The sequence below is a fragment of the Triturus cristatus genome, chromosome 1_2 (assembly GCF_964204655.1).
Source record: "Triturus cristatus chromosome 1_2, aTriCri1.1, whole genome shotgun sequence".
Lineage (NCBI taxonomy): Eukaryota > Metazoa > Chordata > Amphibia > Caudata > Salamandridae > Triturus > Triturus cristatus.
This window is the reverse complement of record NC_140580.1, coordinates 384,215,198-384,238,323: the sequence shown is the minus strand read 5'-3', so window position 1 is coordinate 384,238,323 and position 23,126 is coordinate 384,215,198. Positions and strand designations below refer to the sequence as shown.

At 50.1% G+C, this 23,126-nt stretch overlaps 1 protein-coding gene across 11 annotated transcripts in view; it reads left to right on the top strand.

Annotated features, from left to right (window-relative positions):
- Window positions 1–23,126, top strand: part of SLC16A12 (solute carrier family 16 member 12) — an 818,036-nt gene that overhangs the window by 191,934 nt on the left and 602,976 nt on the right. The gene's annotated exons all lie outside the window — the stretch shown is intronic.

Sequence of the window (23,126 nt, the reverse complement as noted above, 5' to 3'; positions counted from 1 at the left end):
CAAACTACTACAGCAATGTGAACACCTTTATGTGAGTCATGGTAATGTGACACATATGAGGGAGACATACCACTAGGGCAACACAACACATACTCACCATATCCATCTAACTCATTGCCTACACTGATGTTGACAAGAAGTACAGTGGAATGCACATACACCACACCCATCCTGGGTCAGTGGCAAGCAGCAAATTCCACAACTGATGCAAGGTAACCTCATGTGACAGTGATCAAATATTAACCAAGTGGTAAACAATGAAAGTCCAGGGGTGTGTGGCGCATCATTGGTTGGGACAACGACTACTTGCACTCTGGAACAAGGATCTGGGTTTTGGGGTTCAGACCTCACCATACAGCAGCCAAAGTACTCTGTGAAGGAAAGACAGAAAACACAATCAAAAACACAAATTTACAGAATACAACTACAATACACATGCCCAAAACAAAACCCAAACTGCGTACACTCAACCTATCAATCAGGTAAACACTGTTTGGGAGTACAGACTACCTGAAAGGACACATCACAGCAAGCATCTTGACAAGTAGCACACAGCCACACTCAAGCAGCACCAGTGCACCACCAACATATATCAGGCAAACTCAATACTTTGACAACACATCACTGTATACTTACATTCATGTGAAGAAGTTGTGGATCAGTGGGCTCCGAACATCACTGTCACCCCCATCATCACTGGCATCATGCCCCAGGGCAGGCGGAGGTTGGCTGGCGGAGGTTGGTCATCGTCATCTTAGATGAGAGGCAACTTAGCAGGTGCATATGGGAGTGCCCCTCCTGTCTTGTCCAGGCAGCGGAATCTGCTTTTCAGGAGTCCAAATGTCCGCTCGATCACTCTCCTGGTCCGACTGTGTGCCTCATTGTAGCTCATCTCCGCCAGTGTCACAGGGTTTCTGAGGGGTGTCAGCAACCACGGCATGTTGGGGTATCTGGAGTCACCTACATAAAGACAATTGCACATTAGATGAGTCTGAACAGAGGGTGTAAATCAACTTTAGCAAACACACAGAATGGTAAACAGTCAGTACATACCGACAAGCCAGGCACGCTGGTACTGCATCTGTGACATCATTGTTGATGCGACTACTCCTCATGATGTAAGCGTTGTGCGCTGAACCTGGGAAATGTGCACATACATGTGAAATGGTAATTTCTGCAAGACATACCACCAGAGCATTGATTGAGTGGGAATGTTTCCTGTTTCAGTATGTCTGCTCATGTGCCTGTGGTGGTACCAAATTCACATGTGTACCATCAATGGAGCCAATGACATGTGGCGTCCTTCCCAGTGCATAGAAGTCACCCTTGATGTCAGCGAGTTGTTGTGGTGTTGGGAAATGGATGTAGTGGTTGAGGAAATGCAGAATCGCCTCCAACACATTTCGAAGCACACGGTTGAACATGGTCCGTGACATCCCACCAGCAGTAGCGACAGTGTGTTGGAAAGTACCGGTGGCAAAGAAGTGTAGGGTTGCCATCACCTTCACCTTGGGGGGCAGCGCTGTAGGGTATGTTCGGCCAGGTTGCAAGTGTGGGGCCAACTGCTCCGCCAATTCTTCAATCAGTGGCCCAGTGAAGCGGTACCGTCGCATGCAGTCACGTTCAACCATGGTTGCGAGGTCAGGGAAATGTCTGTGGACAGCTGGTCTCCTGCAGAACATAGTTGAGTAAAGACAGTTTGTCAGTACCCCTATCTATGTGTTAGTGTCCATGCTAAATAGCACATGTAACAACATGACAGGACACAAGGACATGATGTGTGTGTTGTTGGGTAGGGGCACCCATGTCAGATAAATGCCCTTCATCTGACATCTCAGCTCTACAGGTCCACACAACAAGGTCCATGTTGTGCTGTGACAAATCTATGGTCTCTGTCACAGTACATCAGTACTGGTGTCACATACCAGACACACACCACAGTGACTAGTGAGGACAGATGTCTACCCCACATCACAGGTTTTTTACAGACACACACACAGGGATCTTGTATTGCCACAAGGACACCATCATGATGTAGCATCTCATGTACACACCACAACGCACACATGACACCCACATGAAGGGCCACCTGATTTGTTTGCAGGTCATACATGGATGTCTGTGACACACAGACGCATCATCAACTCACTTTGACAAAACACATGGATGTGGTGACCGTTTGACATTGAGCACAAGAAATCAGAGTCATCTGCGTAGCAAAATGCACACATACTGTGGATGAAGATCACATTTGTGCCACTGGGACACCCTGTGACACACATACCATTCCACCTAAGAGTCAGGGTGTATGTCACATGTCATACACAATGTACCCCAGGAACTGTGTACATACCTCGTTCTCTTAACTGTACAGTAGTCAATCACAGTGGTTATGTGTACAACACACAAAGGTATCTGTCCCCATGACACCTTGCCCTGCCTGGGAGTGGGTGCCACTAAGTGCCACATACCAAATCACATTTTGACCCACATACACACACAGGTAATGCAGCCTGACATGCCCTTTGATATACTGTGTCACAGGCGGTATTGTTGGTGTGCTCATGGGTCCCTGGCAAGCTATGGTGGGTGGCATCCTTTGCACATTGACTGCAATGGGGACAGATGCGGGTGACCAATTCAAAAGACGCGCCGTACACCTAGGGAACGAGGCATGCGCACGCCTTGCACATTGACTAAAATGGGGACTGACGTGGATTTGACCCTTGTACGATTTGTGTGCTGAAAAATCCATTGACTCCCTACAACAATGTATCAAAGTCTTTGGTGTCATGGATTTTAATTTTTTGAATGATGCGGAAGGTGTGTACGAGGCATGCAATGCGATGCATTTGCTAGATTCATAGGATGCAAACGTGTCGGACCTATCACTTTGGAAGCATGGGACAGAATCTGCCTCTGCAGCACAGATTTAAGGCTGTCAGTTCCCCTGAGAGCTCACTTGCCTGCACTATATGCCCCAGATTGCATTCACTGCTACCACTGCTGCTGTCTCTGCATCCTCTGGCTCCAAGATTGGCACGTACTGTGTAGAGGGCCCCAGCCTTCACAGAGGAGGAGAACAAGGCCCTGCTGGACAGCCTCCTTCCACAGTACAGCAAGCTTTATGGGAAACCAGGGGAGCAGGTAAGTGTGCAGTCCACACACTTTTTCATTGTGCATGTTGTCTGACTGGCACTAATGGCATTGTGTACAACAGTGGCTAGCATGCTCACTGAGTAGTTGTTACCCCCAAAGTGTGTAGGTACCTGTAGTGGACAGGTACTGTGTAGGAAAAGTGCATTTTACATGGTTATAATACTCAGGCAATGTTTCCATGTTGTTAATGCATGACAACTGTCAATCAACATAGTTGCACCACCTGTGTACATCATATGCCCTTGTGATAAAGACATGTATATCCAACTGTGTGATGCCCAAACATGTTGCATGTGACGTAATGGACTTTTAGCCTTGTCATCCTCACAGATTGATGCCCATTCGAAACATGAGATTTGGCTGACCATTGCCCGGGCTGTTCGATCTGTGGGGGTCTACAGACGCCGTATCCGCAACTGCCAGAAGAGGTGGCAGGACCTTCGTGGCTGGAGCAGGAGGATCGCAAGAGTCCAGCTGAAGCTGTCGCCTCCTCGCAGAAAGGGCGGATGACGGACACTGATCCCCACATGCTCCGGATTTTGGTGATTGTCTTCCCTGACCTGGATGGGCAGTTAAAGGCCAGACAGCAGCAAGGAGGGGGTAAGTGCATGCCTTTTCTGTGAACTATGTCTCACATGCTCTTTGCACTCCTTCATCCTGGTTACACTCCCACAGATCTCCTGTCTGCTTGAACAAGAGGCGTGGCCCTAAATTATGTCATGGCCCATCCTCATCTGATACACAGGTTTGGCCCTTTAAGTCTGTGACTTGTGTCAATTGGGAAGTGTGTACCTGCTGTTGTCCAAGCTTAAGGTTGTAAACAGCATCTGCTACCGGTGCATTGTTTTGTCTTCATGAGTGAGGCAATTGATTGCCATATGTCTGCACATTGCCAGAAATCAGACATGTACTCTCGGTGGGCAATTGATATGTGTTCCAATTGATGCTTTGGCTCACCATATGTGTCTGGGGTATTTACCACACAGCCATGCAGCAGGCGAGACAATGTTGGGGCCTCAGAAGAATGTACATCATGTGTGTCACACATGCATGAACACATGCCTGGTGTTCAGGGTAATCCCATGTTGCACATGGACCTGGACGGGTATGCCTACTCCGGACATGAAGTACACTCTGTTCTTCTACTCCTGTGTGTCAGCCTACATTTAGTGCATTGTGAAATATGCAATCTGGTGTCTGCCTTGGTGTCATTGTGGAGTGGCCAAGCTTTTTAGACTCCTGGAGTGTTGAGCATTTTGGGTTGGGCAGCTAGCTGAGATGTGGCTGTTGGATCATCAAAACGGGGTAAAAAATATAGGTGTGTAATCACTTGACGGTGCCTAATGGTGTATTCTACATTAAAGTGCAGGCAGCCTCAATTAGTTCGCATTACACTGTGATGTGATCATGTTTACAGATTGGTGTTTGCAGTCACTCAACTGTCGCATTTGTATTACGTGGGATCATCAGATGCCTTAAGATGTGGGTATCAGTGGGGGGACATGTGCACTTGACAGCTGCAGGGCTTACATTCCCTAAAATAACAATGTTTGTGACACAGTGCAGACTGTTTGTTTTTGGATGCACTGCCCCTGTGACTGAAGCCAGTGATGACTGATTAGCCGGACTGGCCTGTAGCATGGTATACCACTTGCTAATGTTTATCCTGCAGTAATGTCAGTTGTCCAGCATACACACAATTGTGGCATTGACCATCAATACATGGGCACATCATGGTGTCTGGTGAAGGAAGCATATCCATTTTACTGACAATTACTTTCGCCATCTCTTATCCTAACACATGTACTGAGTCAGTGGCAGGTGATGGGATATGTGTGTACTGACACATTTCAATCACAATTCCTGCAGTTCTGAGATATGTCTATGTGGTGCATGTGTGCACATGTAAGTAGTGTCCTACTACATGCAGCAGACAGATGGGTCCACGGAGGGTAAGGATATGAGGGGCATGGTTGACTGGCAGACTGACAGGTGTCTTCTTCTAAATGTGTCAGCACTTTTTGCAAAATGTTGAAAATGATGCAAAGGCGTGCTCTGTAATGTGCTGTACTGACTGTGATGTGTCAGGTGAAACAGGTGGCTGATGTGGATCTGTTTATCCTGATTGTTTGCAGATACATCTACGGCTACTGGAGGAGACAGCTCCACAGACCAAGATGAGCCACAGAGCCAGACTGGGTCCGCTGCAGAGGAGTTGGAGGGACCCAGTGGCACAGAGGGTGAGGGGAGCCACACTGAGGAGACCTCAGCTACGACCACCTCGGCTGAGGAATACAGCATCTCGCATGAGGACTCCCTTGTGGAGGTGGGTGTCAGCAGACCCCAGACTACACCTAGCGAGTCTGTCCCTGCCACCACCACCATCTCCACCCTCCCATCTGCTCCCATCCCAGATGTCCGTGAAGGCCCCCGTGTAAGGGAGCATGTCTCCTTCATGCCAGGCACCGCACCCTCTGCCCCTGTCTCCCTTGCTGCCCTGAGTGTGGAGTCTGGGGACTTACTGAAGCAGTTCCATGTAGAGCAGACAGCGATGCTGAGTCTCCTCCATTCCCACACCACTCTGTTGACACAACTGGTGTCCTTCATGGAGGGCATCTCATCAAACATGTCTGCCCTACATTGGGCCATTCAGGCCATGGCCTCCACACAGACCTCAGCAGTGTCCCTCCTCCAACAGTCCCTCACCCTTCCTACCTCTGCCCCATCCACAATCCCCACTAACCTACCTTTCCAACGCATACACACACCGGCACTGGCACACACCACAACAGACAAAAGCAGCACACAGCTATGCAAGACAAAATCCAGAGCCACAGGCACGCACACTCCGGGAACCGATGGCACACACACACAGAGGGGTTGGGTCACAGACGCACAAGCAGACATCCACGAGGACTCTGCAGTCCTCAGATGCCTCTCCCTCCAAAGCCCCTTCCCTTGCCTCACCTGCAACCCCCCTTCCCAGCAGCTCTTCCTCTGTGACCATATCCTCTTCACCACTGATCCATTTGCTCCAGCTCACAAGGGGAAGAGAAAGTCACCACGCACAGTGGGGAGTTCCCCTGCCACACGGACACCCTCCCCCAGGCGCACAGACACTGAGGCCCCCATCCACAAGTCCCCCGGACCAGGAAGTGCAAGACCCCACCACAATCCCGCAGCTCCACCACACAGTCGCCGTCCTGCAGCCCCCAGGCCACCACTCCACAGGTCCTCCCGCTACACCCTGCCGCTGGTTCCCCCGCACACCATACCGCATCCCCAAAATGCTTAGACCCTCCCCCTACCATATGCACTTCCACCCCCACCTCACACACTCAGCCTGTTCCTGCCACTTTTGCAGAGACCATGTCCCCCCCTCTGTCCTGCCCACCTCGCCTGAACCCCATTACACTCCTTTGGAGATTGGCACTGCAGTAGAGAGCACATCCACCCCGTCTGACTTGGGCACAGCACTGGAGACCCCGTCCACACCATCTGACCTGCCCACTGCAGTGATGCCGGTAAAAACCCTGTCTGACTTGAGCCCTGCAGTGGTGACGGCACCCACCACATCTGACTTGGTCCCTGCAGTGGTGGCGTCGCCCACTGTGTCAGACACCTCCACTGCAGTTGCCAGTGACACTCCTGCACCCACCCCCCTGCCCTTCCCCATTCTACTGTCCCCAGATCCTGCCCCTATGTATGCCCCTCCAAGGGGAGATGTCCCCTGGCCGTAGCAGTGCAGGCAAACGATGGCTGACAACTTGTCACATGTCACCCTGGTTGAATGTTGACATGGACTGGCCAATGGCCCTTTGCCATTGTGGACTTAACTTACCAGTTACATGGATTTATGTGTTTAATAAAGCCACTTGTTGTCATCCAGTGTTGTTGCATCTAATGTACATGTTGATGATGAGTGTCATGGACTTGCTGTTGTACTGGTGTTTTAAAGGTACAACAGAATGATTTGTTGATGTGATGGACTCCATGCGGTCCATGGGATATGTGTACTTATCTGCTAGGTATCCATGACATCCTTTGCTGCAATTTCAGGGTGTAATGATAGCGAAATGTTGGGACCAGGATTTTCTAGTTGGGTGTGCTACTTCACTTCTTTGGCATACACTGTTGCACATATGTTGTGCTTACATTTGGGCACATAGTAAGATTCCCTGACTGGGCCCATCTCCACTGGACAGGCAGGTTTGTGCATCAGTAGTACACAATTCATCTGTGTCATCAGTGCAACTAGCTCTACATGTGTATTGCATATGTGCTGATAACTGAAGGGACACTCCCGTACACAGGCTGCTGTGACCTGAGCTTTCATTGTGTTGTAATTGTTGGCTCACTGGGCAAGTGTTGTGCTGGCATGACAGAACCCCGCACAGACTACATTTTGCACAGCTGACCTTCCCCAGGAGTGGGGACTCCTCATGGCATTGTGTCATTCTGTGACATTGCCTGGGCACATGGTGTGTGTTTTGTGAGCATGTCTGTGTGTGTTCCCTTCTCTTTTTTCGACACAACCTGGGATTGTCATGGGTGCATGAGAAATGTCACCAGTCCATGTGTGCCTAGCTGATGCACATTGGTGCAGATCAAGGTGTGTGGTGTTGAGGGTGGCCAAATGTGAGTTGTTTCATGTCTAGGCCCCTACCTACATTTTGCCCATTGATTGCAGGCCATGGCCAGTGATTTGTGCTATGGAGGTGTGATTGAAGTTTGTTGTTCAGGACACATGACCCAGTACACACAGCTGACTGTGTTCCACAGTATGGGCAAAACCTACCTTTGTCATCACAGTGGGATTGGTGTACAGGCTACTGTCACCCCAAATTAGGGTCCCAGAGGGTAGTGCTGTAGTGGGTCTGTCTCTTGCTGTGTTGGTTGCTGTTCCACCCAGCTTGTGTCAATCTGTTGGGATCCCACTCATCTGACAATGCCTGTTTGCCCACAAAGGGGTGCACAGTTCATGAGTTACTTTTGTATGGCACTGTGTACACATCTGTGTCATTGGAGTTCAGCCCACCATCATGTGTTGTGTACTAGCCTGGAGAGACTGAGACACACACACGTGTTGTGTATGATATGCAGTGTGAGACTGCCTGTCTGTGTTTGTGCATCTGCACCTCTGCATTGGTATGGCTTTTGCGTTCCATTGGCTGGATGTTGTTTGGAGGTATCTCCCTAGTGTCCCTGCGTCTCCTAGCTCATCATCCTGCACATTGATCATGTTTGGTATGTCCCATTGCTGCCATGATATGGGACTTGGTCACCTAACATCAACAGTCTTCACAGGATTCCTTAGTTTGTGTGTCTGTTCGTAAAGATATGTGTGTATGCATCACGATGCTCAATTTTCACATAGTCTAATTGGACACTGAAGGCATGGTCAGGGCTCATGGCCACAGCGATCTTTGCCTCCCAAATCTATGTTTGTATGTGACACAACCACCACATTGCCACTACATTGCTTGTGGTGTTGGGACCAGTAATCACACATGCTGGTCTGGTGATGCTGCTATTATTATGTCCACACTCACCTTCTGGTCACTGTAGTGAAGTGGGGTTTAGACCCCACTACCACAATGATCATAAAATGCTGGATTTTTGGACACCACAATCACCTTTTCGTCACTGTAGTGATGGGGGGTTTAGACCCCATTACCACAATGATCCTAAAATGCTAGATTTTTGGACACCACAATCACCTTTTGGGCACAAATGTGATGGGGGTCACATTGTATGTTTACTGTCAGAATCTGTGTTGTAGGTATTTTGCACACACAAACATACAATCTTGCCAAGATGGTAGGGGGTGGGTTTGCTTAGTCACCCTATGTGTGTGAGTGCTGGTGGTGCTGGGCATCCAGCATCCTATGAGTGAGGAAGGTAGTAGTGCTGGGCATCCAGCCCCATATGAGTGGGGCTACTGGTAGTGCTGGGCATCCAGCCCCCTATGAGTTGGGATGGTAGTAGTGCTGGGCATCCAGCCCCCTATGAGTGGGGGTACTGGTAGTGATGGGCATCCAGCCCCCTATGAGTAGGGGGTACTGGTATTGATGGGCATCCAGCCCCCTATGAGTGGGGATGGTGGTAGTGCTGGGCATCCAGCCCACTATGAGTGGGGGTACTGGTGGTGATGGGCATCCAGCTCCCTATGAGTAGGGGGTACTGGTATTGATGGGCATCCAGCCCCCTATGAGTGGGGATGGTAGTAGTACTGGGCATCCAGCCCCCTATGAGTGGGGGTACTGGTAGTGATGGGCATTCAGCCCCCTATGAGTAGGGGGTACTGGTATCGATGGGCATCCAGCCCCCTATGAATGGGGATGGTAGTAGTGCTGGGCATCCAGCCCCCTGTGAGTTGGGTTGGTAGTAGTGCTGGGCATCCAGCCCCCTATGAGTGGGGGTACTGGTATTGATGAGCACCCAGTGCCCTGAGTAGAGGGCACTGGTATTGATGAGCATCCAGCCCCCTATGAGTGGGGATGATAGTAGTGCTGGGCATCCAGCCCCCTATGAGTAGGGGGTACTGGTAGTGATGGGCATCCACCCCCCTATGAGTAGGGGGTACTGGTGTTGATGCACATCCAGCCCCCTATGAGTAGGGATGGTAGTAGTGCTGGGCAACCAGCCCCCTATGAATGGGGGTACTGGTAGTAATGGGCATCCAGCGCCCTGAGTAGAGGGTACTGCTATTGATGGGCGTCCAGCCCCCTATGAGTGGGGATGGTAGTAGTGCTGGGCATCCAGCCCCCTATGAGTGGGGCTACTGGTAGTGATGGGCATCCAGCCCCCTATGAGTAGGGGGTACTGGTGTTGATGCACATCCAGCCCCCTATGAGTAGGGATGGTAGTAGTTCTGGGCATCCAGCCCCCTATGAATGGGGGTACTGGTAGTGATGGGCATCCAGCCCCCTATGAGTAGGGGGTACTGGTAGTGCTGGGCATCCAGCCCCCTATGTGTAGGGGGTACAGGTGGTGCTGGGCATCCTGGCCCCTATGAGTAGGGGGTACTGGAAGTGATGGGCATCCAGCTCTCTATGTGTGGGGATGGTAGTGGTGATGGGCACCCCCCTAGGTGTGGGGACTGCTGGTGGAGAGCACCATACAATCCCTGTGGTTTTGCTGTTGCTGGTGGAAGGGATGTCCTCCCCCCATGTGTGTGTAGCATTTCACATGTTCGTGATGTTTGTTTGTGTGGGTGTCTGACTTACCATCTGCGATGTACGCGTCTGTTCGTGATCCGGTCATAGATATACAGTACTGGGATGACCTGCACGATGGGATTCATCATTGGTTCGTCACGTACTTGCTGATTGTTGCTCCATCTCGTACACATTGGGAGTTGGTCCGTCTCATAGCCGTGGATCGTGTTGTGGCGCAAATCGGACCTGCTATACAGCTCTACCAGATGCTGTGACGTGCTGCTAGTGGTGACCAGATTGGCGCGTAGGAAGTGCGCATCATACTTGTCCGGCCGGAAAATGCTGTGGAAACTGCTTCCGGGGTGACTCGAATAGGCGTTTGGTGATCTGGCTCGTACGGGAAATGCTGCTGGAAACACAGTCAAAGTGTTGGTTGGGATTGTTACACTTTTGCACATCGTGCTGCTTCGCCCAGATGGACCGGCTCCCGATACGAGTCGGTCGCAAGGTAAGGCTACGGACAGCTCTTGGAGGGCTGTCCGAGCGAGATCGGAATTGACCCCATAGTAGTAAATGTTCTAAATTTCACCATCTACTTGTGCTGATGCCAAATTAATCGTTGGATATTGTAATTTACACATTGTTTTCAAATCAGATTATGTCCATCGGCCGCAAGCAACGTAAACTGAATGACAGCCAGAGCTGCTTTTTATTATAAAAAGGCACTGAATATGAGGGCAAATATGAGAATAAAGTGATCTTTATTGACATAATACTGCTTAGTCTGGATGCATAGTTTGTTTACTGACAACAAAATGATCAAGCATGCCATACAGTGGCGAATAGTTGTTCTTTGTTAAAACTTGCTTTAAAAGCAATAAGGCAATAAGGCTATTATTAAGGAGGTTTGTACTAGTTGAATGATGGAAGTACCAGAAAAAACTATAAGGATAAAAAAATCTTTGGGCCTTATTATGACTTTAGTGGTCCTACAGTGGGGCCGCCAACGTGCCGTCCGCTCAAGGACCGCTAAAGCTGTGATGCGCTTGCCTGCCAGATTAGGATTTCAATCCTGGTCTGGCGGCTGGTTTGCAGCGGTGTGACGGTGGCAGCCTTTTAGGCTTATAGAAGAGCCTAACGTGCAGACTGCTGCTGTCAGCGCACCTCCCTGCACTGTGTGGCATACATGCCATATCGTGCAGGAACTGGGGGTGGAAATCCAGGGGGGCTACAGGTTTTTTTTCTTTAGTCCTCCCCCTCTTCCTCCCTCCACACCCACTGCTGCTTCCCAGGAGCAGCCGCCACTGGACCAACGCCATGTGGGCTGCAGTATGACTCAGAAACACTGTGCAGGACATACAATTGAGACTGGGGTGTAAAGGACTTGTTCCATTGCTTTGGGGGGTATCTCACTGATTTACTGCTGTGCATTAATTGATTCTCAAACTGAACATTCTTCATGGTTAGTTTGTAGCTGGTGCCTGGTCACTTTTATGCAATTTCAGCAAGTACAGTGAGATTAGATATCGGGAAATAATTTGCAATGATTGTGAAACCTGACCCATTTAAGATGGCGGTTTGACACATCACCGAAGGGAGGACTGAGTATAGTTAGAACTAAGAGGTAGATGTCTGGGTCCAGTTTCAATTGTTGTCCTAGAGGTTGTTTGTATGGATATGGTGATGAGGGTAAAGCATTGCTTTGATGAGATATTACCATTTTCACTCCTCCTTTCTGCAGTGTTTGGGGCTACTGCTCAAATTATCAGAATGGTCAGATGCTAGTTCGAGTGGCTCAAATGCTTTGTAAATTGTCCTCAATATTTAGTTTTTTTGGGCTTAAAACTTGAAGAACTACAGCAAATTGTTGCAGATTGACAATGAAACGTGATATGTGTTGATAATATACATATATATGATTGCATTAGTTATATGAGGTGTATCCCTAGTCTGTCAACTCAACCTTCCAGTTTCTTGAAGATGGCACTTTGAAAATGGCTAATAGTAAAGTCCTTATCTAAAGTGCTTAGAAAGGTGGAAAACCTCAAAATGGAGTACCATTGTTGTTATTATTTTACAGGAGAGTCAGGATCTAGAGGTCTGTGTCAAGTCATCAAATTTGCGGCCACTTTAGGCTACTCAATTTCCTTAGGGAAGCCATTAATGTGAGTACGGAGGCAGTAATTCCAATAATTCTCGTCTCTAAGTTTATGCTTCTCCAATTGTGCTTAATGTATGTTATGTTATGTTAACTGCTATTTCTATAGCGCAGACTCACCAGCAGGTCTCTTAGCGCTTAGAGAGAGTGGCCCAAACCACCTGCAGTCCCCAGAAACATGCATAGCCCCCATCCACAAGTCCCCCGGACCAGGAAGTGCAAGACCCCACCACAATCCCGCAGCTCCACCACACAGTCGCCGTCCTGCAGCCCCCAGGCCACCACTCCACAGGTCCTCCCGCTACACCCTGCCGCTGGTTCCCCCGCACACCATACCGCATCCCCAAAATGCTTAGACCCTCCCCCCTACCATATGCACTTCCACCCCCACCTCACACACTCAGCCTGTTCCTGCCACTTTTGCAGAGACCATGTCCCCCCCCTCTGTCCTGCCCACCTCGCCTGAACCCCATTACACTCCTTTGGAGATTGGCACTGCAGTAGAGAGCACATCCACCCCGTCTGACTTGGGCACAGCACTGGAGACCCCGTCCACACCATCTGACCTGCCCACTGCAGTGATGCCGGTAAAAACCCTCTCTGACTTGAGTCCTGCAGTGGTGACGGCACCCACCACATCTGACTTGGTCCCTGCAGTGGTGGCGTCGCCCACTGTGTCAGACACCTCCACTGCAGTTGCCAGTGACACTCCTGCACCCACCCCCCTGCCCTTCCCCATTCTACTGTCCCCAGATCCTGCCCCTATGTATGCCCCTCCAAGGGGAGATGTCCCCTGGCCGTAGCAGTGCAGGCAAACGACGGGTGACAACTTGTCACATGTCACCCTGGTTGAATGTTGACATGGACTGGCCAATGGCCCTTTGCCATTGTGGACTTAACTTACCAGTTACATGGATTTATGTGTTTAATAAAGCCACTTGTTGTCATCCAGTGTTGTTGCATCTAATGTACATGTTGATGATGAGTGTCATGGACTTGCTGTTGTACTGGTGTTTTAAAGGTACAACAGAATGATTTGTTGATGTGATGGACTCCATGCGGTCCATGGGATATGTGTACTTATCTGCTAGGTATCCATGACATCCTTTGCTGCAATTTCAGGGTGTAATGATAGCGAAATGTTGGGACCAGGATTTTCTAGTTGGGTGTGCTACTTCACTTCTTTGGCATACACTGTTGCACATATGTTGTGCTTACATTTGGGCACATAGTAAGATTCCCTGACTGGGCCCATCTCCACTGGACAGGCAGGTTTGTGCATCAGTAGTACACAAGTCATCTGTGTCATCAGTGCAACTAGCTCTACATGTGTATTGCATATGTGCTGATAACTGAAGGGACACTCCCGTACACAGGCTGCTGTGACCTGAGCTTTCATTGTGTTGTAATTGTTGGCTCACTGGGCAAGTGTTGTGCTGGCATGACAGAACCCCGCACAGACTACATTTTGCACAGCTGACCTTCCCCAGGAGTGGGGACTCCTCATGGCATTGTGTCATTCTGTGACATTGCCTGGGCACATGGTGTGTGTTTTGTGAGCATGTCTGTGTGTGTTCCCTTCTCTTTTTTCGACACAACCTGGGATTGTCATGGGTGCATGAGAAATGTCACCAGTCCATGTGTGCCTAGCTGATGCACATTGGTGCAGATCAAGGTGTGTGGTGTTGAGGGTGGCCAAATGTGAGTTGTTTCATGTCTAGGCCCCTACCTACATTTTGCCCATTGATTGCAGGCCATGGCCAGTGATTTGTGCTATGGAGGTGTGATGGAAGTTTGTTGTTCAGGACACATGACCCAGTACACACAGCTGACTGTGTTCCACAGTATGGGCAAAACCTACCTTTGTCATCACAGTGGGATTGGTGTACAGGCTACTGTCACCCCAAATTAGGGTCCCAGAGGGTAGTGCTGTAGTGGGTCTGTCTCTTGCTGTGTTGGTTGCTGTTCCACGCAGCTTGTGTCAATCTGTTGGGATCCCACTCATCTGACAATGCCTGTTTGCCCACAAAGGGGTGCACAGTTCATGAGTTACTTTTGTATGGCACTGTGTACACATCTGTGTCATTGGAGTTCAGCCCACCATCATGTGTTGTGTACTAGCCTGGAGAGACTGAGACACACACACGTGTTGTGTATGATATGCAGTGTGAGACTGCCTGTCTGTGTTTGTGCATCTGCACCTCTGCATTGGTATGGCTTTTGCGTTCCATTGGCTGGATGTTGTTTGGAGGTATCTCCCTAGTGTCCCTGCGTCTCCTAGCTCATCATCCTGCACATTGATCATGTTTGGTATGTCCCATTGCTGCCATGATATGGGACTTGGTCACCTAACATCAACAGTCTCCACAGGATTCCTTAGTTTGTGTGTCTGTTCGTAAAGATATGTGTGTATGCATCACGATGCTCAATTTTCACATAGTCTAATTGGACACTGAAGGCATTGTCAGGGCTCATGGCCACAGCGATCTTTGCCTCCCAAATCTATGTTTGTATGTGACACAACCACCACATTGCCACTACATTGCTTGTGGTGTTGGGACCAGTAATCACACATGCTGGTCTGGTGATGCTGCTATTATTATGTCCACACTCACCTTCTGGTCACTGTAGTGAAGTGGGGTTTAGACCCCACTACCACAATGATCATAAAATGCTGGATTTTTGGACACCACAATCACCTTTTCGTCACTGTAGTGATGGGGGGTTTAGACCCCATTACCACAATGATCCTAAAATGCTAGATTTTTGGACACCACAATCACCTTTTGGGCACAAATGTGATGGGGGTCACATTGTATGTTTACTGTCAGAATCTGTGTTGTAGGTATTTTGCACACACAAACATACAATCTTGCCAAGATGGTAGGGGGTGGGTTTGCTTAGTCACCCTATGTGTGTGAGTGCTGGTGGTGCTGGGCATCCAGCATCCTATGAGTGAGGAAGGTAGTAGTGCTGGGCATCCAGCCCCATATGAGTGGGGCTACTGGTAGTGCTGGGCATCCAGCCCCCTATGAGTTGGGATGGTAGTAGTGCTGGGCATCCAGCCCCCTATGAGTGGGGGTACTGGTAGTGATGGGCATCCAGCCCCCTATGAGTAGGGGGTACTGGTATTGATGGGCATCCAGCCCCCTATGAGTGGGGATGGTGGTAGTGCTGGGCATCCAGCCCACTATGAGTGGGGGTACTGGTGGTGATGGGCATCCAGCTCCCTATGAGTAGGGGGTACTGGTATTGATGGGCATTCAGCCCCCTATGAGTGGGGATGGTAGTAGTACTGGGCATCCAGCCCCCTATGAGTGGGGGTACTGGTAGTGATGGGCATTCAGCCCCCTATGAGTAGGGGGTACTGGTATTGATGGGCATCCAGCCCCCTATGAATGGGGATGGTAGTAGTGCTGGGCATCCAGCCCCCTGTGAGTTGGGTTGGTAGTAGTGCTGGGCATCCAGCCCCCTATGAGTGGGGGTACTGGTATTGATGAGCACCCAGTGCCCTGAGTAGAGGGCACTGGTATTGATGAGCATCCAGCCCCCTATGAGTGGGGATGATAGTAGTGCTGGGCATCCAGCCCCCTATGAGTAGGGGGTACTGGTAGTGATGGGCATCCACCCCCCTATGAGTAGGGGGTACTGGTGTTGATGCACATCCAGCCCCCTATGAGTAGGGATGGTAGTAGTGCTGGGCAACCAGCCCCCTATGAATGGGGGTACTGGTAGTAATGGGCATCCAGCGCCCTGAGTAGAGGGTACTGCTATTGATGGGCATCCAGCCCCCTATGAGTGGGGATGGTAGTAGTGCTGGGCATCCAGCCCCCTATGAGTGGGGCTACTGGTAGTGATGGGCATCCAGCCCCCTATGAGTAGGGGGTACTGGTGTTGATGTACATCCAGCCCCCTATGAGTAGGGATGGTAGTAGTTCTGGGCATCCAGCCCCCTATGAATGGGGGTACTGGTAGTGATGGGCATCCAGCCCCCTATGAGTAGGGGGTACTGGTAGTGCTGGGCATCCAGCCCCCTATGTGTAGGGGGTACAGGTGGTGCTGGGCATCCTGGCCCCTATGAGTAGGGGGTACTGGAAGTGATGGGCATCCAGCTCTCTATGTGTGGGGATGGTAGTGGTGATGGGCACCCCCCTAGGTGTGGGGACTGCTGGTGGAGAGCACCATGCAATCCCTGTGGTTTTGCTGTTGCTGGTGGAAGGGATGTCCTCCCCCCATGTGTGTGTAGCATTTCACATGTTCGTGATGTTTGTTTGTGTGGGTGTCTGACTTACCGTCTGCGATGTACGCGTCTGTTCGTGATCCGGTCATAGATATACAGTACTGGGATGACCTGCACGATGGGATTCATCATTGGTTCGTCACGTACTTGCTGATTGTTGCTCCATCTCGTACACATTGGGAGTTGGTCCGTCTCATAGCCGTGGATCGTGTTGTTGCGCAAATCGGACCTGCTATACAGCTCTACCAGATGCTGTGACGTGCTGCTAGTGGTGACCAGATTGGCGCGTAGGAAGTGCGCATCATACTTGTCCGGCCGGAAAATGCTGTGGAAACTGCTTCCGGGGTGACTCGAATAGGCGTTTGGTGATCTGGCTCGTACGGGAAATGCTGCTGGAAACACAGTCAAAGTGTTGGTTGGGATTGTTACACTTTTGCGCATCGTGCTGCTTCGCCCAGATGGACCGGCTCCCGATACGAGTCGGTCGCAAGGTAAGGCTACGGACAGCTCTTGGAGGGCTGTCCGAGCGAGATCGGAATTGACCCCATAGTAGTAAATGTTCTAAATTTCACCATCTACTTGTGCTGATGCCAAATTAATCGTTGGATATTGTAATTTACACATTGTTTTCAAATCAGATTATGTCCATCGGCCGCAAGTAACGTAAACTGAATGGCAGCCAGAGCTGCTTTTTATTATAAAAAGGCACTGAATATGAGGGCAAATATGAGAATAAAGTGATCTTTATTGACATAATACTGCTTAGCCTGGATGCATAGTTTGTTTACTGACAACAAAATGATCAAGCATGCCATACAGTGGCGAATAGTTGTTCTTTGTTAAAACTTGCTTTAAAAGCAATAAGGCAATAAGGCTATTATTAAGGAGGTTTGTATTAGTTGAATGATGGTAGTACCAGAAAAAACTATAAGGATAAAAAAATCTTTGGGCCTTATTATGACTTTAGTGGTCCTACAGTGGGGCCGCCAACGTGCCGTCCGCTCTAGGACCGCTAAAGCTGTGATGCGCTTGCCTGCCAGATTAGGATTTCAATCCTGGTCTGGCGGCTGGTTTGCAGCGGTGTGACGGTGGCAGCCTTTTAGGCTTATAGAAGAGCCTAACGTGCAGACTGCTGCTGTCAGCGCACCTCCCTGCACTGTGTGGCATACATGCCATATCGTGCAGGAACTGGGGGTGGAAATCCAGGGGGGCTACAGGTTTTTTTTCTTTAGTCCTCCCCCTCTTCCTCCCTCCACACCCACTGCTGCTTCCCAGGAGCAGCCGCCACTGGACCAACGCCATGCGGGCTGCAGTATGACTCAGAAACACTGTGCAGGACATACAATTGAGACTGGGGTGTAAAGGACTTGTTCCATTGCTTTGGGGGGTATCTCACTGATTTACTGCTGTGCATTAATTGATTCTCAAACTGAACATTCTTCATGGTTAGTTTGTAGCTGGTGCCTGGTCACTTTTATGCAATTTCAGCAAGTACAGTGAGATTAGATATCGGGAAATAATTTGCAATGATTGTGAAACCTGACCCATTTAAGATGGCGGTTTGACACATCACCGAAGGGAGGACTGAGTATAGTTAGAACTAAGAGGTAGATGTCTGGGTCCAGTTTCAATTGTTGTCCTAGAGGTTGTTTGTATGGATATGGTGATGAGGGTAAAGCATTGCTTTGATGAGATATTACCATTTTCACTCCTCCTTTCTGCAGTGTTTGGGGCTACTGCTCAAATTATCAGAATGGTCAGATGCTAGTTCGAGTGGCTCAAATGCTTTGTAAATTGTCCTCAATATTTAGTTTTTTTGGGCTTAAAACTTGAAGAACTACAGCAAATTGTTGCAGATTGACAATGAAACGTGATATGTGTTGATAATATACATATATATGATTGCATTAGTTATATGAGGTGTATCCCTAGTCTGTCAACTCAACCTTCCAGTTTCTTGAAGATGGCACTTTGAAAATGGCTAATAGTAAAGTCCTTATCTAAAGTGCTTAGAAAGGTGGAAAACCTCAAAATGGAGTACCATTGTTGTTATTATTTTACAGGAGAGTCAGGATCTAGAGGTCTGTGTCAAGTCATCAAATTTGCGGCCACTTTAGGCTACTCAATTCCCTTAGGGAAGCCATTAATGTGAGTACGGAGGCAGTAATTCCAATAATTCTCGTCTCTAAGTTTATGCTTCTCCAATTGTGCTTAATGTATGTTATGTTATGTTAACTGCTATTTCTATAGCGCAGACTCACCAGCAGGTCTCTTAGCGCTTAGAGAGAGTGGCCCAAACCACCTGCAGTCCCCAGAAACATGCATAGCCCCCATCCACAAGTCCCCCGGACCAGGAAGTGCAAGACCCCACCACAATCCCGCAGCTCCACCACACAGTCGCCGTCCTGCAGCCCCCAGGCCACCACTCCACAGGTCCTCCCGCTACACCCTGCCGCTGGTTCCCCCGCACACCATACCGCATCCCCAAAATGCTTAGACCCTCCCCCCTACCATATGCACTTCCACCCCCACCTCACACACTCAGCCTGTTCCTGCCACTTTTGCAGAGACCATGTCCCCCCCCTCTGTCCTGCCCACCTCGCCTGAACCCCATTACACTCCTTTGGAGATTGGCACTGCAGTAGAGAGCACATCCACCCCGTCTGACTTGGGCACAGCACTGGAGACCCCGTCCACACCATCTGACCTGCCCACTGCAGTGATGCCGGTAAAAACCCTGTCTGACTTGAGCCCTGCAGTGGTGACGGCACCCACCACATCTGACTTGGTCCCTGCAGTGGTGGCGTCGCCCACTGTGTCAGACACCTCCACTGCAGTTGCCAGTGACACTCCTGCACCCACCCCCCTGCCCTTCCCCATTCTACTGTCCCCAGATCCTGCCCCTATGTATGCCCCTCCAAGGGGAGATGTCCCCTGGCCGTAGCAGTGCAGGCAAACGACGGGTGACAACTTGTCACATGTCACCCTGGTTGAATGTTGACATGGACTGGCCAATGGCCCTTTGCCATTGTGGACTTAACTTACCAGTTACATGGATTTATGTGTTTAATAAAGCCACTTGTTGTCATCCAGTGTTGTTGCATCTAATGTACATGTTGATGATGAGTGTCATGGACTTGCTGTTGTACTGGTGTTTTAAAGGTACAACAGAATGATTTGTTGATGTGATGGACTCCATGCGGTCCATGGGATATGTGTACTTATCTGCTAGGTATCCATGACATCCTTTGCTGCAATTTCAGGGTGTAATGATAGCGAAATGTTGGGACCAGGATTTTCTAGTTGGGTGTGCTACTTCACTTCTTTGGCATACACTGTTGCACATATGTTGTGCTTACATTTGGGCACATAGTAAGATTCCCTGACTGGGCCCATCTCCACTGGACAGGCAGGTTTGTGCATCAGTAGTACACAAGTCATCTGTGTCATCAGTGCAACTAGCTCTACATGTGTATTGCATATGTGCTGATAACTGAAGGGACACTCCCGTACACAGGCTGCTGTGAACTGAGCTTTCATTGTGTTGTAATTGTTGGCTCACTGGGCAAGTGTTGTGCTGGCATGACAGAACCCCGCACAGACTACATTTTGCACAGCTGACCTTCCCCAGGAGTGGGGACTCCTCATGGCATTGTGTCATTCTGTGACATTGCCTGGGCACATGGTGTGTGTTTTGTGAGCATGTCTGTGTGTGTTCCCTTCTCTTTTTTCGACACAACCTGGGATTGTCATGGGTGCATGAGAAATGTCACCAGTCCATGTGTGCCTAGCTGATGCACATTGGTGCAGATCAAGGTGTGTGGTGTTGAGGGTGGCCAAATGTGAGTTGTTTCATGTCTAGGCCCCTACCTACATTTTGCCCATTGATTGCAGGCCATGGCCAGTGATTTGTGCTATGGAGGTGTGATGGAAGTTTGTTGTTCAGGACACATGACCCAGTACACACAGCTGACTGTGTTCCACAGTATGGGCAAAACCTACCTTTGTCATCACAGTGGGATTGGTGTACAGGCTACTGTCACCCCAAATTAGGGTCCCAGAGGGTAGTGCTGTAGTGGGTCTGTCTCTTGCTGTGTTGGTTGCTGTTCCACCCAGCTTGTGTCAATCTGTTGGGATCCCACTCATCTGACAATGCCTGTTTGCCCACAAAGGGGTGCACAGTTCATGAGTTACTTTTGTATGGCACTGTGTACACATCTGTGTCATTGGAGTTCAGCCCACCATCATGTGTTGTGTACTAGCCTGGAGAGACTGAGACACACACACGTGTTGTGTATGATATGCAGTGTGAGACTGCCTGTCTGTGTTTGTGCATCTGCACCTCTGCATTGGTATGGCTTTTGCGTTCCATTGGCTGGATGTTGTTTGGAGGTATCTCCCTAGTGTCCCTGCGTCTCCTAGCTCATCATCCTGCACATTGATCATGTTTGGTATGTCCCATTGCTGCCATGATATGGGACTTGGTCACCTAACATCAACAGTCTCCACAGGATTCCTTAGTTTGTGTGTCTGTTCGTAAAGATATGTGTGTATGCATCACGATGCTCAATTTTCACATAGTCTAATTGGACACTGAAGGCATTGTCAGGGCTCATGGCCACAGCGATCTTTGCCTCCCAAATCTATGTTTGTATGTGACACAACCACCACATTGCCACTACATTGCTTGTGGTGTTGGGACCAGTAATCACACATGCTGGTCTGGTGATGCTGCTATTATTATGTTCACACTCACCTTCTGGTCACTGTAGTGAAGTGGGGTTTAGACCCCATTACCACAATGATCCTAAAATGCTGGATTTTTGGACACCACAATCACCTTTTGGGCACAAATGTGATGGGGTCACATTGTATGTTTACTGTCAGAATCTGCGTTGTAGGTATTTTGCACACACAAACACACAATCTTGCCAAGATGGTAGGGGGTGGGTTTGCTTAGTCACCCTATGTGTGTGAGTGCTGGTGGTGCTGGGCATCCAGCATCCTATGAGTGAGGAAGGTAGTAGTGCTGGGCATCCAGCCCCATATGAGTGGGGCTACTGGTAGTGCTGGGCATCCAGCCCCCTATGAGTGGGGATGGTAGTAGTGCTGGGCATCCAGCCCCCTATGAGTGGGGATACTGGTAGTGATGGGCATCCAGCCCCCTATGAGTAGGGGGTACTGGTATTGATGGGCATCCAGCCCCCTATGAGTGGGGATGGTGGTAGTGCTGGGCATCCAGCCCACTATGAGTGGGGGTACTGGTGGTGATGGGCATCCAGCTCCCTATGAGTAGGGGGTACTGGTATTGATGGGCATCCAGCCCCCTATGAGTGGGGATGGTAGTAGTACTGGGCATCCAGCCCCCTATGAGTGGGGGTACTGGTAGTGATGGGCATTCAGCCCCCTATGAGTAGGGGGTACTGGTATTGATGGGCATCCAGCCCCCTATGAGTGGGGATGGTAGTAGTGCTGGGCATCCAGCCCCCTATGAGTGGGGGTACTGGTAGTGATGGGCATCCAGCCCCCTATGAGTGGGGATGGTAGTAGTGCTGGGCATCCAGCCCCCTATGAGTGGGGGTACTGGTAGTGATGGGCATCCAGCCCCCTATGAGTAGGGGGTACTGGTATTGATGGGCATCCAGCCCCCTATGAGTGGGGATGGTGGTAGTGCTGGGCATCCAGCCCACTATGAGTGGGGGTACTGGTGGTGATGGGCATCCAGCTCCCTATGAGTAGGGGGTACTGGTATTGATGGGCATCCAGCCCCCTATGAGTGGGGATGGTAGTAGTACTGGGCATCCAGCCCCCTATGAGTGGGGGTACTGGTAGTGATGGGCATCCAGCCCCCTATGAATGGGGATGGTAGTAGTGCTGGGCATCCAGCCCCCTGTGAGTTGGGTTGGTAGTAGTGCTGAGCATCCAGCCCCCTATGAGTGGGGGTACTGGTATTGATGAGCACCCAGTGCCCTGAGTAGAGGGCAATGGTATTGATGAGCATCCAGCCCCCTATGAGTGGGGATGATAGTAGTGCTGGGCATCCAGCCCCCTATGAGTAGGGGGTACTGGTAGTGATGGGCATCCACCCCCCTATGAGTAGGGGGTACTGGTGTTGATGCACATCCAGCCCCCTATGAGTAGGGATGGTAGTAGTGCTGGGCAACCAGCCCCCTATGAATGGGGGTACTGGTAGTAATGGGCATCCAGGGCCCTGAGTAGAGGGTACTGCTATTGATGGGCATCCAGCCCCCTATGAGTGGGGATGGTAGTAGTGCTGGGCATCCAGCCCTGTTGGACAGGCCACATGAAGGGCTTGCTCCCTCCCCGCATGACAAGGCCCAAGCCCCAGACTCCCAGGTGTTACCCACAAGGGCAACCCGCACCCCGTCTCCCAACGGAACTCCTGCCC